Source organism: Euprymna scolopes, chromosome 28 (genome assembly GCF_053919585.1).
Source record: "Euprymna scolopes isolate OS-2025 chromosome 28, ASM5391958v1, whole genome shotgun sequence".
In the NCBI taxonomy this organism is placed as follows: Eukaryota; Metazoa; Mollusca; class Cephalopoda; order Sepiida; family Sepiolidae; genus Euprymna; species Euprymna scolopes.
This window is the reverse complement of record NC_136509.1, coordinates 27,584,374-27,597,735: the sequence shown is the minus strand read 5'-3', so window position 1 is coordinate 27,597,735 and position 13,362 is coordinate 27,584,374. Positions and strand designations below refer to the sequence as shown.

At 34.4% G+C, this 13,362-nt stretch overlaps 1 protein-coding gene across 28 annotated transcripts in view; it reads right to left on the bottom strand.

The window, feature by feature from the left end:
- The window catches only part of LOC145249540 (uncharacterized), a 917,547-nt gene that overhangs the window by 591,751 nt on the left and 312,434 nt on the right, over positions 1–13,362 (bottom strand). For 4 of the 28 annotated variants that reach the window (XM_080111186.1, XM_080111188.1, XM_080111190.1 and 1 more), the window contains exon 1: positions 8,159–8,660. The exons of 21 other annotated variants lie outside the window; for them this stretch is intronic. The gene's annotated coding sequence lies outside the window, so the exon portion shown is untranslated. Of the gene's footprint in view, positions 1–8,158; positions 8,661–13,362 lie in introns of those variants that run through there. 3 more of the 28 variants (XM_080111187.1, XM_080111189.1, XM_080111191.1) reach the window with 2 other exon arrangements.

Here is a 13,362-nt window from a genome sequence, read left to right as displayed (position 1 = left end):
AAAACCAAAAGAAAAACATGTGAAAAATGGCTTAAATAAGCCTGCTTCAATATTAAAATTAAAAAAATCGGTGGGTACCCGGATGTTTTTAAGTGTCGCTAAGAATAAGCGAAGTAAAAAAAACAAAAAAAAAAACAGAAAAACGAATGTTACGTGAAAAATGGCTTGAATAACACTGGTTCAATATTTAAATTTAAAAAATCGAAAGACATCTCACACCACGATTCGAACCCAAAACGTTTAGATAACAAACCAACGCGCTAACCAACTGCACTAACACGACGTAGATGAAATTTAGTCAGTTCTTCAACTATTTAAAGTAAATGAAGTCATGACGTCATCTGACACATGCGGAGAACCGGTCGTTGTCAGGAGAGGACGGTTTTTGTTGACCTCCCCCCTGTCGAAAATTGTCGATTTCGGGGTAAAAAAATGAACGTTTTTGGCTAATTTTTCAATATTTTTTGGGCGAAGGATGGGGCTTCAATATGATACCGCGTTTGTGAATTTTCGTCATGTCTGTCGAAAGTTTTTAGCTGACACACAAACACACATACATACACACATTTTCGCTTTATATATATATATATATATATATATATATATACACATACATATATATACATACACACACACACACACACACATACATACTCGCAGACTGCTTGGCATTGCTCTGTTGTAAAATACTCTTAAATATGATATTTTTATTAATGCAGATTTCATATTTCTTATTATACTAACCTTAACTGGCGTTGTCCTGGTGGTAGTATTCCCCCCTCCCTATCACCCAAAAAATTGTCCGCAGAAGAAATGTAAAAAACCTAAGCAACCCCTTACAAAAATGAAAATAGCATTGAGTTCTCTATCGAGCATTTAAAAAAAAATTACCTGCAGCATCCAGTCTTGAACTCACAACGCTAGGAGGAAAAGTAAGTGAAAAAAAACTCTAAACATTCTAGTCGCCTCGGCCACATAGAAGTTCTGACTTTACGGGGCTTTGAAATTATGCCTTTAAAACGTATCGGCATGTGTGAATGAGACAGTGTAGCACAGCTGACGATGACGCTCATCTCTTTCCCTTATCTCTCTCTCTATCTGTCCTGCCCTAACGCCTTTAGAACGTATTGGTATGCATGAATGAGAAAGTGTAGCAGGGCTGATGACGACGTTCATCTTTCTCTATCTGTCCCTTCCTATATGTATATATGTTTGCATATATTTGCTTACATAGCCTCTTGCACACTGTTCTGTAAAACTTACAAGATAGTGCTAACATGCGTGTTTGCCCATGCAGAAATTTAAGTGTACTAAAAATTCTTATAGTAAATGTAGTATTATATTTAGAATATAAACGGAAAAAAAGACTAAAATCGTTTGTTTTAGGTTAAAATGATAGAAGTCATGTTTTTTTAATGTCCAGTGTGTTCATTTATTTATAAAGATGTGCATTCCGGAATAAGCGATTTTTTAAATCACAACCAATGAGAATAGCCGGAACTGATTGAGGGAGAAATTATTATTTTTGTAACTGGAAAAGAAAGGTAATGGTTTGTGTATGAGTTTATTGGCCAGTTATGAAGGTAGACAGGGCAGTATATGTATAATATGTATAATAGTTTTCAGTGTAGACTAGTGGTGGTATGAGGACTTGAGATTTAGAGGGGAAAACGCAAACTACTTCCCATAAAGAAGTTCGCGATTGTGATGTTTCTCCTAGGATGAAAGATAGGATTTAAATGTGTTTAAAACGGCATTCCAAAGTTACATAAAATGATGGATAATAGTTCAGACATAATAAATTTGTATGTGGCATCTATTGATGCAAACCTATGGTATTTTGGTCCAGAGGAAAATTTCTGCGATCATTTTATTATATACATAGATTATATTGGAATCAATAGATAGTAACAATTTAAAAAGTTAAAAAAAAAAAAAAATGACTTGTGCGTCACTACCGAGAATCGAAACCAAAACGTTTAGCTTATGATTTACTTTTTCCTTTGATGTTAATGCCTGAGCTATGAAGACATGTTTGCTGCACGGCTAAAACTAAACACCTGGACAAATAGCTATTATGTTACGCATGCATATTCGTAATGCCGTCGTTTGCCCTTCACCTGCCAAATTCCATTTTCTTAATTTTCACACTTTTGCAGCGATTTTCCCTGGCTAAAACTCAAATATAAAGTTTCTCATGGGCTCGAATACCTATATAAAGTTTCATGTCATATAAACTGACAGAGGAGTTTGGTAGGCAAAATTTTTTTAAACAAATACATATACATAAATATATATAGAAAGAGGTTTGTATTTACTTTAACCTTTTTAAGCAAATATTGCGCAAGTATAAATCATGTAGAATATCTGCATGAATATAATTACACGTAATAGTTAACTAAAGATGATCATCCCATAAGAAAACTGAAAAACTAATAGGGAATTAATTAAAATGAATGTTTAAAAGAATAAGCAAATTAACAAGATCTTTTGCAGATGAATGCAATTCCATGAACCATATATAACAAGGTTCTATTTTCTTTTTAAATAAATATAAAAAAGGGTTTTTATGAAGTTTCTGAATTTTTGAGATAAGGATTGGTTATTCGTATTATTTGGATTCGTCAGACTATTGTTCTCATCTTGGGTGTGACTTTCACAACGTTTTGGTCGATGTAACCTCCGACCTTCTTCAGGTGTATCACATATCGGCAGGAAAAAAGTCTAGCAATGGGATCACCATTGTCCCCAGTACTGGCCAATGCATACATGGAATACTTTGAAGAAATGGTATTAGGATCAACACCACTAAAGCCAACAATGTGGTTTCGATGTGTAGATGACATATTCACACTCTGACCCCATCAGGAAGATGTTCGAACGTTACTAGACCATGTGAACTTGATCCGTCCAACTGTACAGCATACAATGGAAAAAGAACAAATTATCGTTCCTAGATGTTCTGATAACCCACACTGGTCAGAGATTTATGTCATCTGTATACTGAAAGCCAATTTTCACTGGACAGTACCTAAACTTCAACTCCTACCATCCATATAATATAAAGAAAGGAATCGTCCGTTGCCTACAACACAGAACAAAAGCAATATGCAGTAACAGTGATGCATATCAAGAGGAGATGGACAGTTTAAGAGAAGCCCTCCACCGAAACAACTATTCAGAGAACTATCAGCTCCAAGAAATCAGGACCAGACACAAAAGGACACCACTCAGAAACTCACCACAGTTTGTATACCATATATGAAGGGCTTATCTGAAAAACTTAAACGAATATGTAATCCATATGACATCAGGACAGTATTCAGGAGTGATTCAATTCCCCGGGAAACAGCTTGTGAGAGTCGAGCCCCCTACAGAAAAATCATGACTAAGAACTGTGTATATGGAATCCCATGTAAATGTGGAAAACTATACAAAGGTGAGACTTGTCATCCACTAAATGCAGGGTTAGAAGAACATCGAAAAACTATAGTGTGTAGAGAGATTGAAAAATCAGGTATAGCTGACTATACCAGGACGGTAAAGAGAAACCATCAACCATTATGGAACAAAGTAAAAATTATAGACAGAGAAGAATGGTGGAGAGTAAAACGACTTAAAGAAGCAGTACACATGCTGAGGAATAACCAATTACTAAGTCGACCTAGTATAGAATTTAATACGTTATAGGAACTATTAATTATAAACAACTAGAAATAAAATAGGTTTAAGGCTCCTAAAATTCGTACCAGATTAATTGTAAAAAATGATATTCTCTTGAAGGTTGAAGGTTCAATCCTTAGTGTGGGCGGCCGGAAAATACAATTGTGAATTACTTAGGACTTCTATCCAGTCATGGCTGATGGAACAAGAGCATGCTACCCCCGTGAAGTAAAATGGTTCCGCTCGAAATTCCGTCCAAATTCTGAAGTTCGGCGGAAACATTCCCTGAGCTTGACAAGATACACCTAAAGAAAGCCAGAGGTTACATTGACCGAAACTTTGTGAAAATCACACTCAAGATGAGAACAGTAGTCCGATGAATCCAAATAATTCAAAAGGGTTATTAATATGATACACAAAGAAAACCAAATTTATAGAAGCATAGATTTATATATCACAAAAAAAACAATTGCAACTAATCTTCTGATTTTTCAGATGTACGTAATCATTTTATTTTATTTTTAAGTTGATAAGTTCCTATTCTTCTTATGAATCTGGGTAGGAAAGATTTTTTAAAATTACTATAATAATCATATGATCGGTTCTGCACTACGAAACAGGTGCTGTCAAGAATTGAACATTTTAACATGCTGAAAGAAATAAACAGTAAGATGGGCAATATCTAAGAATCTGGAATATAGACTTTTGGCATTGATTTTTATATGCTCTGTAGTTATATTGAGCTTCGTTAATTTAAGGATTAGTATAAATAAAAGGTGAAACATAATTGAATAAACATATTTTTCCTATATATATATATATATCTATAATTATATAAATGCAACTTTGTGCATGTGTGAGTTCGTTCCTTATAAACTCTGAAATGACGGAACAGATTTTCTTTAAAATTTACAGAACTTTAGTGTATAAGTCTGTGAGTGATTTTAGTTAAGTTTTCTTTCAGAATACCCCCGATAATTACTGGTAATTGATACCGTTATTTTCATTTATCTATCATTGGTAAAGCCATTTTTTCCATGTCGCCGCTTAGCAACAATGATAGAAAAACGGGCCGTGAAAATTCTGTGGGTAAGTTGATAGCATGTTTTTTTTTGTTTGTTTTTTTTTTTTTTTGCATGAAGTGGTCTGTAGGTTCAAACTCAACGCATAAATTTCTTAATTTTTTTTTTTCACTAACTGCAAAGAATTTTATAAGACTTGAAAATTTACATTTTTTTTTTTGTAGGAGATAGTCTGTAGGTTCAAACCCTGCACGTAAACTTTTTAATGTTTTTTTTTTTTCATTGACTGGAAAGAAGTTTATATAAAAAAAAATTTATAAAAGAAACAGTAGGTTTTTCTAGAGTGCAATGTAGAATAACATTTATTTTGAACTAAGAGGCATGTGAAGCTTCCTCCCAAGCGATTTCACGGATTTCGATGACAATAAAATTATAGGAGTGTGAAATATTCGTTGATCATCATTCAATTACAGGCAACAGTGGGTCTCCCTGCTAGTATATATATATACATATATATATATATTCAAACAAATATTAAATGCAACGGAGACACTTTGTTTTATGATTAATTTTTTTAATTTTTCGATTTCCGTATAATATTTTTTGTATCAAAATCAAAAATATTTATAAAAGTTCCATAGTTGTTGCTGTCACGAGTGCTTTCGATTCGTCCATGAATCATCATCAGGTGTTGAAATAAAAGTCAGAGGAAGCGAAAATGAGAATTAAAAGTGAAAACTAAAATATACAGTAAACGGCGATAAGTTAAGATATATAGAGTCGATGAAAGGTCGATTAAAAATTTGAGTATTAAAATCAATAAGTTTGTGGACACTATTAAAGTCTGTCCAATACGAACTACGCAAGACATTTTAGAACGTTATTGCTTTTCTCGAATGCGATATCATTTATAGTGGGTTGAAGGATTCTAATATATGACGCTTCAAGAATTTTAATTTTTTAATATTATTTTCATGTTGTATGATTTTTAAGATTGGAGGGGGGGCAGTTATGTTCTTTTATCAAATGTTTATTTATAGCACTGATACGACAGACAGCGGTGCATTTGAAATAAAGGTTTCTGTTTAGAGTGCAATTTGACCATGATACTTGACTTTTTCATTTTAAGTTTTAAGTCAAGCCATCTGTAATATAAATCTCACCTGTCTGTTTAAATGTATGTATGTTTGCCTGTCTGCCTAAAACTTTCGGCAGAAGTGATGGGTTTTCACGAGATTAGTATCAACCCTTCGGATGAGAAATATTGAAAAATTGGTGAAAAACATTAATTCCTTCACCCTCAACTGGGTACTTTTCTACAGGGAGGGGGGTCGCTTTTTTCGCTGATATTTTTGAAAGTCATCCCCTCTTTTTGATTGACTAGCCTTAATTTAAACCTATGTCACTTCCGGTTTGGCAATGGGCGGAACAGCAAAGACGTCAGGTTTTTTTTTTCACATTCTTTCCCTCCTTCATGGTACGGATTCGAGCCTGCCTGCCTGCCTGCCTACTACCACTTTTTTTTTTTTTTGCTCAACACACACCTCCAAACACCCGAGCAACCAGACTAGTTATATGTAAAAGTAATTTTATAAAATCTACAATAGATTCTCTACAGTGCAATGTAAACTACAACATATGATCACTGGAAAGGCATGTGAAACTTCCTCCTGATACACCATAGTGGGCAATTATCAATTTGATTAAAAAATGGCAATTTTACTAACTTTGATGACAATAAAATATGGAGGGATAAAACGTTTGTTGAGCTTCATTCAATCTCAGGCAACTTAGGGTCAATTTGTTTAGATATTAGTGGCCTGGCAAAACTAAAGCTGGCTGCCAGGACACTATATATACAAATGTAGGCAAATTTGGCATATTTTATTGGTTTGAAAATATAGCTTCTTTTTTTTACCAATTCTCATAAAATTTTTACCATAGAATAGTATTATAATCTTTAAAAAGTCTACAAATTTTCGTGTAGTTTCGTCCAATAGAACCAAAGATATGAGCATTTCAATATTCAATTTGGCTACGAGTATAGAGCTATCTATATCAATTTTATAAGTTCAAATCTCAGCGACTATTGATCAGGATTAAATAAATGAAGATTTGTTGAAAAGCTAATGATCTGTATTGTATAATAGGTTATGTGACATTTGCCCTTAAGGTCGCACAATAAGGGTATCATCTATCATTCAGAGCCTATTTTTGGCACTTTTTTGACAGCCATAAAATGTTTCAATCATAGTCATTTGTTTTCTTAGTTTTGCATATGAATTACAAAATATCTGATATTTCCCCAAAACTTCTGGCCTTGATGCAGGGGAGACTAAAACTTGCTGCTATGGTTTCAAATGATCTGAAATAATAACAAGGGGAGACTTAATTCCAAATATTTCTCATGTTATATATCCCCTCTTTGGTTTTCATGCATAAAGTTAATTTCACAGTGTATAAGGGTTATTTTATACTGGAGACATTCATAATCATACCCTATTTCCAAAAGAGGGGAGATATAACATACGAAAAATATTTGGAATCAAGTCTCCCCTTGCTGTTATTTCAGATCATTTGAAACCGTATCAACAAGTTTTAGTCTCCTCTCCATCAAGGCCAGAGGTTTTGGAGAAAAAAAATGTGTATATATATATATATATATATATATATATATATATATATATATATATATATATATATATATATATATATATATATATATATATATATACACACACGTGTACATTTATCTATGTAACTAAATATTATCAAAAAGAAAAAAAAAATGTACAACAAAATTTAAGAGTTTAAAAAAAAATTGAAAAAGAATTACCAATCTACAATAATCTAGGCAGCACTCGTTTTCGTAACAATGCTATTAGTGTTCACTGAAAATAAAATCTTATAAAAAAAAAGGGGGGGGTACAATTATCTTAGAAAATATTCCAGAGTACAACAAAGCACGTATGAGTAACCATTTATGAAGGAGTAAAGCCTCACAAGAACAAGGGTATTTCAATTACATAAACCTTATATTCCTATCAATAGTATAAAGGTTAATTTCAAACTGAAAATTCAATAAAGTTACAATTTTTTCACGCGTCCATTCCAAAGGAGAAAGTAATATAACCTAACAAATTAATGTTTGAGAGATAAAAAGAAAGGGAATACAGACTTATATAAGAGAGAGAAAAATGAAGATAGAAAGATATATGTAGAGAGAGCGAGAGAAAGCGATAGATATATATATATAGAGAGAGAGAGATAGACATGTATAAAAATAGAGAGAGAGCTAGATAGAGAGGGACAAAGAGAGAGAGAGTGTGTGAGAGAGAGAGAGAGAGAAAGAGAGAGAGAGAAAGAGAGAGAGAGAGACATGAAAAAAACTTACAAAATGCATATATCCATAAAGATTATAAAAGGACAGAAGAAGAATAAGTTTGATAAGAAAATCGATTGTTAATACTTACATACATCAACTGAAAAATATCCACAGTCTAATGACTAACCCAAACTTCTGTGCACTAACATGTACTATTTCCCACTAGTTGGTTTGCCGGCTGGCACTTAAGTAGCATATATTGTAGTTTTGACTGTTTCTTATATCTGATAGCAGAGAGAGAGAGAGAGAGAGAAAAAAAAACGAAATCTTTCTCATGCACAAAGGGCGGGAATTCTCACATTAAACCAAAAAGAAAGAAAAAGCATGTACATTCATAAACACACATACACACATATACACGCCGCACGCGCGCGCGCGTGTGTGTTTATGAACAAACGAATAAGGATTGTTATTTGTAAGTTATTGAGTACATGGCCATCTTAGAGCCATAAACATTTTTGACATATGCTTGTGAGATTTCATTCAAAATGTAACTTTTTTTGCTAAGGGTGTTAAGAGATGTACAACTCAGGAAAGTTTATATGTGTGTATGTATGTATGTGTGTTTCCTTGTTTCAGCTCCATGTGTTGGAAGGTCGATGACATCATTTCCGGTTTATAGCTACTGGTTGTTAAGGCAACATCTTACTAAACAGTGACCAAATACTGAGCAAAGAAGACAAGGAGTCGCATTATTCTACAACACTTGAGTCAGTGATACAGTAACAAAAAAGATTTAGTGTGTATATATATATATATATATATATATATATATATATATATATATATATATATAATTTGAGGTTGCTATTTTTCAAAGGTAAGGTACCCAGTGAAATGTAACGAGGTTAGTACAAGAGTGCTCAATATGGAAGTAGAGAAAGTTAAAAAAACAATTTCACACTAAATATCTTTTATATAAATCTTTAAAAAGATATTTAGTTTGAAATTCGGTTTTTGGGTTTGTTTTTTTAAATAAAGATACGAAAATAGGTAGATATATAAATCTTTAAAAAAATAGCAAAGATGCGATAGAGGTAAAGTGTTCTTGCTTGTTTTCTTTTCCTTATAAAGGAAATGTTTTTTTTTTATTAATGTTTTATTGTTAAAGTGTTTTTTATTTAATAAATCTGAAGAAAGGCTATTTTTGTGAAAATTTTCAAACGACATATTGTTTGAATTTGTCCAAATGGTCTTGAAATAATTGTAACTAACAATGAAATACACTTTTTGTTGCTATCAACTCATTTTTTGAAATCTTGGTTTTTGTCAAAACAATATATATATATATATATATATATATATATATATATATATATATACTAAATCTAGATAAATCTATATGGTTGTGTGTTTTGAATCTCTGGCTTAAATAGGCTTGCTACATCTAGCTACACTGATGAGTTATATATAATATTTAAAAAGATTGTCTTTTTTTTTTTTTTTACATAAATAGACATACATACAAGTAGAGCAGATTCTGCCACTCAGAAGTAAGAGAGAGAGAAAGATAGGTGGATAGATAAAGAGAGCTAGAGAAAGAGAGATAGATAGAAAAAGTAGAGAGCATGAGCCACCTGACATTAAGTTGTAAGGTTCCGCTGGAGGACGGCCACTGTACAATGCAACACAGTGGAACATCTGTAAGAAGTCGAAGATCAGATGTTGCAACAAGTTCTGGGAACATATACTAGAAAGAACGGTGGGGAAATAAGTCGTACACAATCCACTATGACTACGCAATTCCTACAGCTACATACCTAGAAATCGGGGGGCTACTACACCTGTCATAGTGATATAGGACAAAAAGGAGAAAGAAGCAAACTTAGAAGTTACTGTCTCAATGATGCGGAGTTAAACAAAGCTGAGAAGGAAAAAAAGTAACAAAACATTAAGGTCTTATATACGACATGAAAAGAAACTGGAATCTTAGGAAGATCTCCATCATTCCAGTAATTATAGGAGCGACCAGACTTATGAAGAAGAATTTTAAAAAACTACCTAGCAAATATACCCTGTGAACCTAGTGCAGGAAACAAACAATTGCACTTAAGATCTCTCGGTTGAAATGTTGCAAGTGAATGTCTGGCATCCGATAGGATTCCCCCATCCCTAGCTTAAACAAAATAAGGTGAAATATGTCAGTCCGGTGGCCAAATTTTTTTTGGTTTGTAAAAGGGATATTTTAAACCATTGTCATTTATTTTATGCTGTTGTTACATATCACCATGATTAATTTATAACCTTTTCTTTCAGATTATTACAGCATCATTCATATTTTTTTGTAATATTCTCACCCATGTTGACCTGAAAACGACCTTCTTTAGTCAACAGAAAGGTAGTTATCTTTAATCACGATGATGTTTTTCCTTGAACAGCATTTCTGACCGAAGATCTCTCAGGAGAATTTGATTGGAAAATCTTACCCCACCCTGCATATTCCCTTGACCTAGCTCCCTCAGATTATCACTTATTTTGAGAATTACAAAACAATTTAGATGTCCTAGGGTTAACATCATGAGAGGAGATTGAACAGGAGTTGGATTCATATTTCACATCAAAAAAAGTTTTCATTTTCAAGATGAAATTTTTCATCAACTTAATATCTCTCTCTCTCTCTCTCTATATATATATATATATATATATATATATATATATATATATATATCAAAGGATATAGTAGTTTGTTGGGTGCATTGTTGGTAAATAATTATTTATGAAAGTTGATAGCAATGCAGAAAACCAGAATAGTGAAAAAAAAAAGGGTGAACAAAAACAGACAATATTTGGGTTATCAATATTCACATTGGTTTTGGGACAATTAATCGGAATCAGAAAAATCAGAATTTTTTTTTTTTTTTGCGCCCGGGGGTAGGGGTAGGGGGTAGGAATCGATGAATTTGTGCCTATTTTCCGATGTTAAAAACGATTCTTTTGTTTGTATTTATTTTATCTTGTTTAAACCAAAATGTTCCATTGTTGGTAATAATGATAAAATCTACATAAATAAAACAGTAGACATGAGAGTATGTAGTGACGGCATTACTTTTTGTGTTGCACAGCAGCACTCTAGCATGCTTGCAGAGCAGTGTTATAACACCTAGTCCACATATGGGTAGAAGGGTAAGGTAGGCATTTAGGTGGCCACTTACTTCTTGTCAATGGTTCCAAGAAAGGATATAGCAAAATCCCAGTCACACCATGACACACTACCTCAACTGGCAGACTAAACTTGGCAAGGGAGGAGTGAGTTATGTCACTCTGACAACATCCTCAATGGTGCTCGTAGGCAGAAGAAGCTCTCAGATCCTAACGATCAGGATAATGGACAAAGGCTGCAACTTATCCATATGCTCTAGTCGTCTTGGTTCCCCATGCCATTGGAAACAGTACATGGATTTGTGAAGGTAGGTGTGCAATCTGCCATAAAACATTGTGTATACTTAAAAAAAAAAATCCATGCACAGGCAAACTACCGAATAACAATCACACAAAAAAACTTAAGTCTTTCGGCGACTGGCGACAAACACGATGGCTGGGAACCTTTATTCAGGATTCCGCACAAAAGCAGTGGATGTATGTTTCAGTCATTCAACTTCTGGATTAAAACAAGGAAGCTGTTTGGCAGCTACATCCAAGACTGAGTAGCCCTCTTTAGGATCTACTCTGGTCACCCCAAATGGGGAGGAGACTAGAAAAGGTGCCCGAAACAAAGCCTGCCTCAGATTTTCCATCTGGAAAACTGCATGCAGAGGGATCACCACTTGATGGTCGAAATCTGAAGACAATGAAAACGAAATTTGATGCATGAAACAAAACCTCAGTGACATTCCCGATGAAGTTCCAGTATGCTAATGACAAATGTGTGGCATCCATCTGCAGTAGATTTTGAATGTTTTCAACCATGCCTATACCTGGCTCAGCCTTGCCATTTAACCCAACAAAGACTCAGATCATGTACCAACCAAAACCTGGGGACAAGGCCAATGGTGCAGCTCTTTCCCTCACCATCAGCACCAAACCTCTGGAGAACGTGGATCACTTTCTATACCTCTGATGTCCCCTGTCATCCAACGCCGAGATCGAAGACAAAGTTCAATGCTGCCTAAATGCACCAAAAGCGCCTATGTCAATCTTCAAACCTGTGTGTTTCAAGACAGACATCCAGACAGATACCACAATGGCTGTATACAAAGTTGTCATGCTCCGAACGCTTCTATAGGCCTTAGAGACCTAAATGACATACCACCGATACCTCAAGGTGCTGGAGAAATTCCAATAATGCTACCTATGGAGCATTCTGGACATCTCTCGGAGGCCAACACCACTAGCATTGAAGCCATCATCATTAAGAACTAGCGGAGGTAGTCTAGCCACACTATCAGGATGTCAGATTCCCGGCTGCCAAAATAACTCTTCTGTGGGCAGCTAAAAGAAGGAAAGTGGACTTGAAGCCAGAAAAAGGGTCAGAAGGATCTTCTTAAAGGAAACTTGATAAATACATGTGCATGAGAGACCCAGGCAAACCTGGTGGCTCACCATCGTTAAAGGTACAAACAATTCTGAGGCCAACCAACATGTGGATCTCAAGAAGAAAAAGAGGCCGAAGATAGAAGAACACCCTGAGCCAAGCCTGAATTGAAATTGAACTACCTGCCCACACTGTGAAAGGCAGTTTAAGGCCAGGATCGGCCTTGTCAGCCACCTACACACACACACCAAAATCCAGAACACAACCACAATCCTCATTGCTGAGGGATCATTGAGAGAGAGGAGGATCTGCGTGTAAATAGTTAACCGATAAACTCATAAGTATGGTCAACTCATTATCAACAAGTATGGTTTTATGAAAGTTGAAAACATTTTTTCTACTGTGACAAAAAGTTTTCTTCTCAGGACAATTTTATTTTTCAAATGTGCAAAAAATGATGAGGTACCTCCAATAAGTTTCTAGACTTTTTTGTGCAGACATTTAAAATTGTTGTAGACTCTTGAAAATTCAGTATGTTATTGCTATACATCTTATGAGATGACTGACCAATTTTTATGATTTTAGGTTCAAATGAACAGCTACAGCAGGAATTGGAATACACCCTACTAAAGCTTAATTGTCACAACTGGCGAATCTGACCATGAGGACACTTTAGAAGGACGATATGCAATAAAATTCTGTTTTAAACTTGGAAAAAATGCCACAGAAATGTATGGAATGCTTCAGACTGCTTTTGGATCATCTTGTATGAATCAAGCATCAGTTTTGGTGTGGCATAAGAGATTCAAGGAAGACAAGGA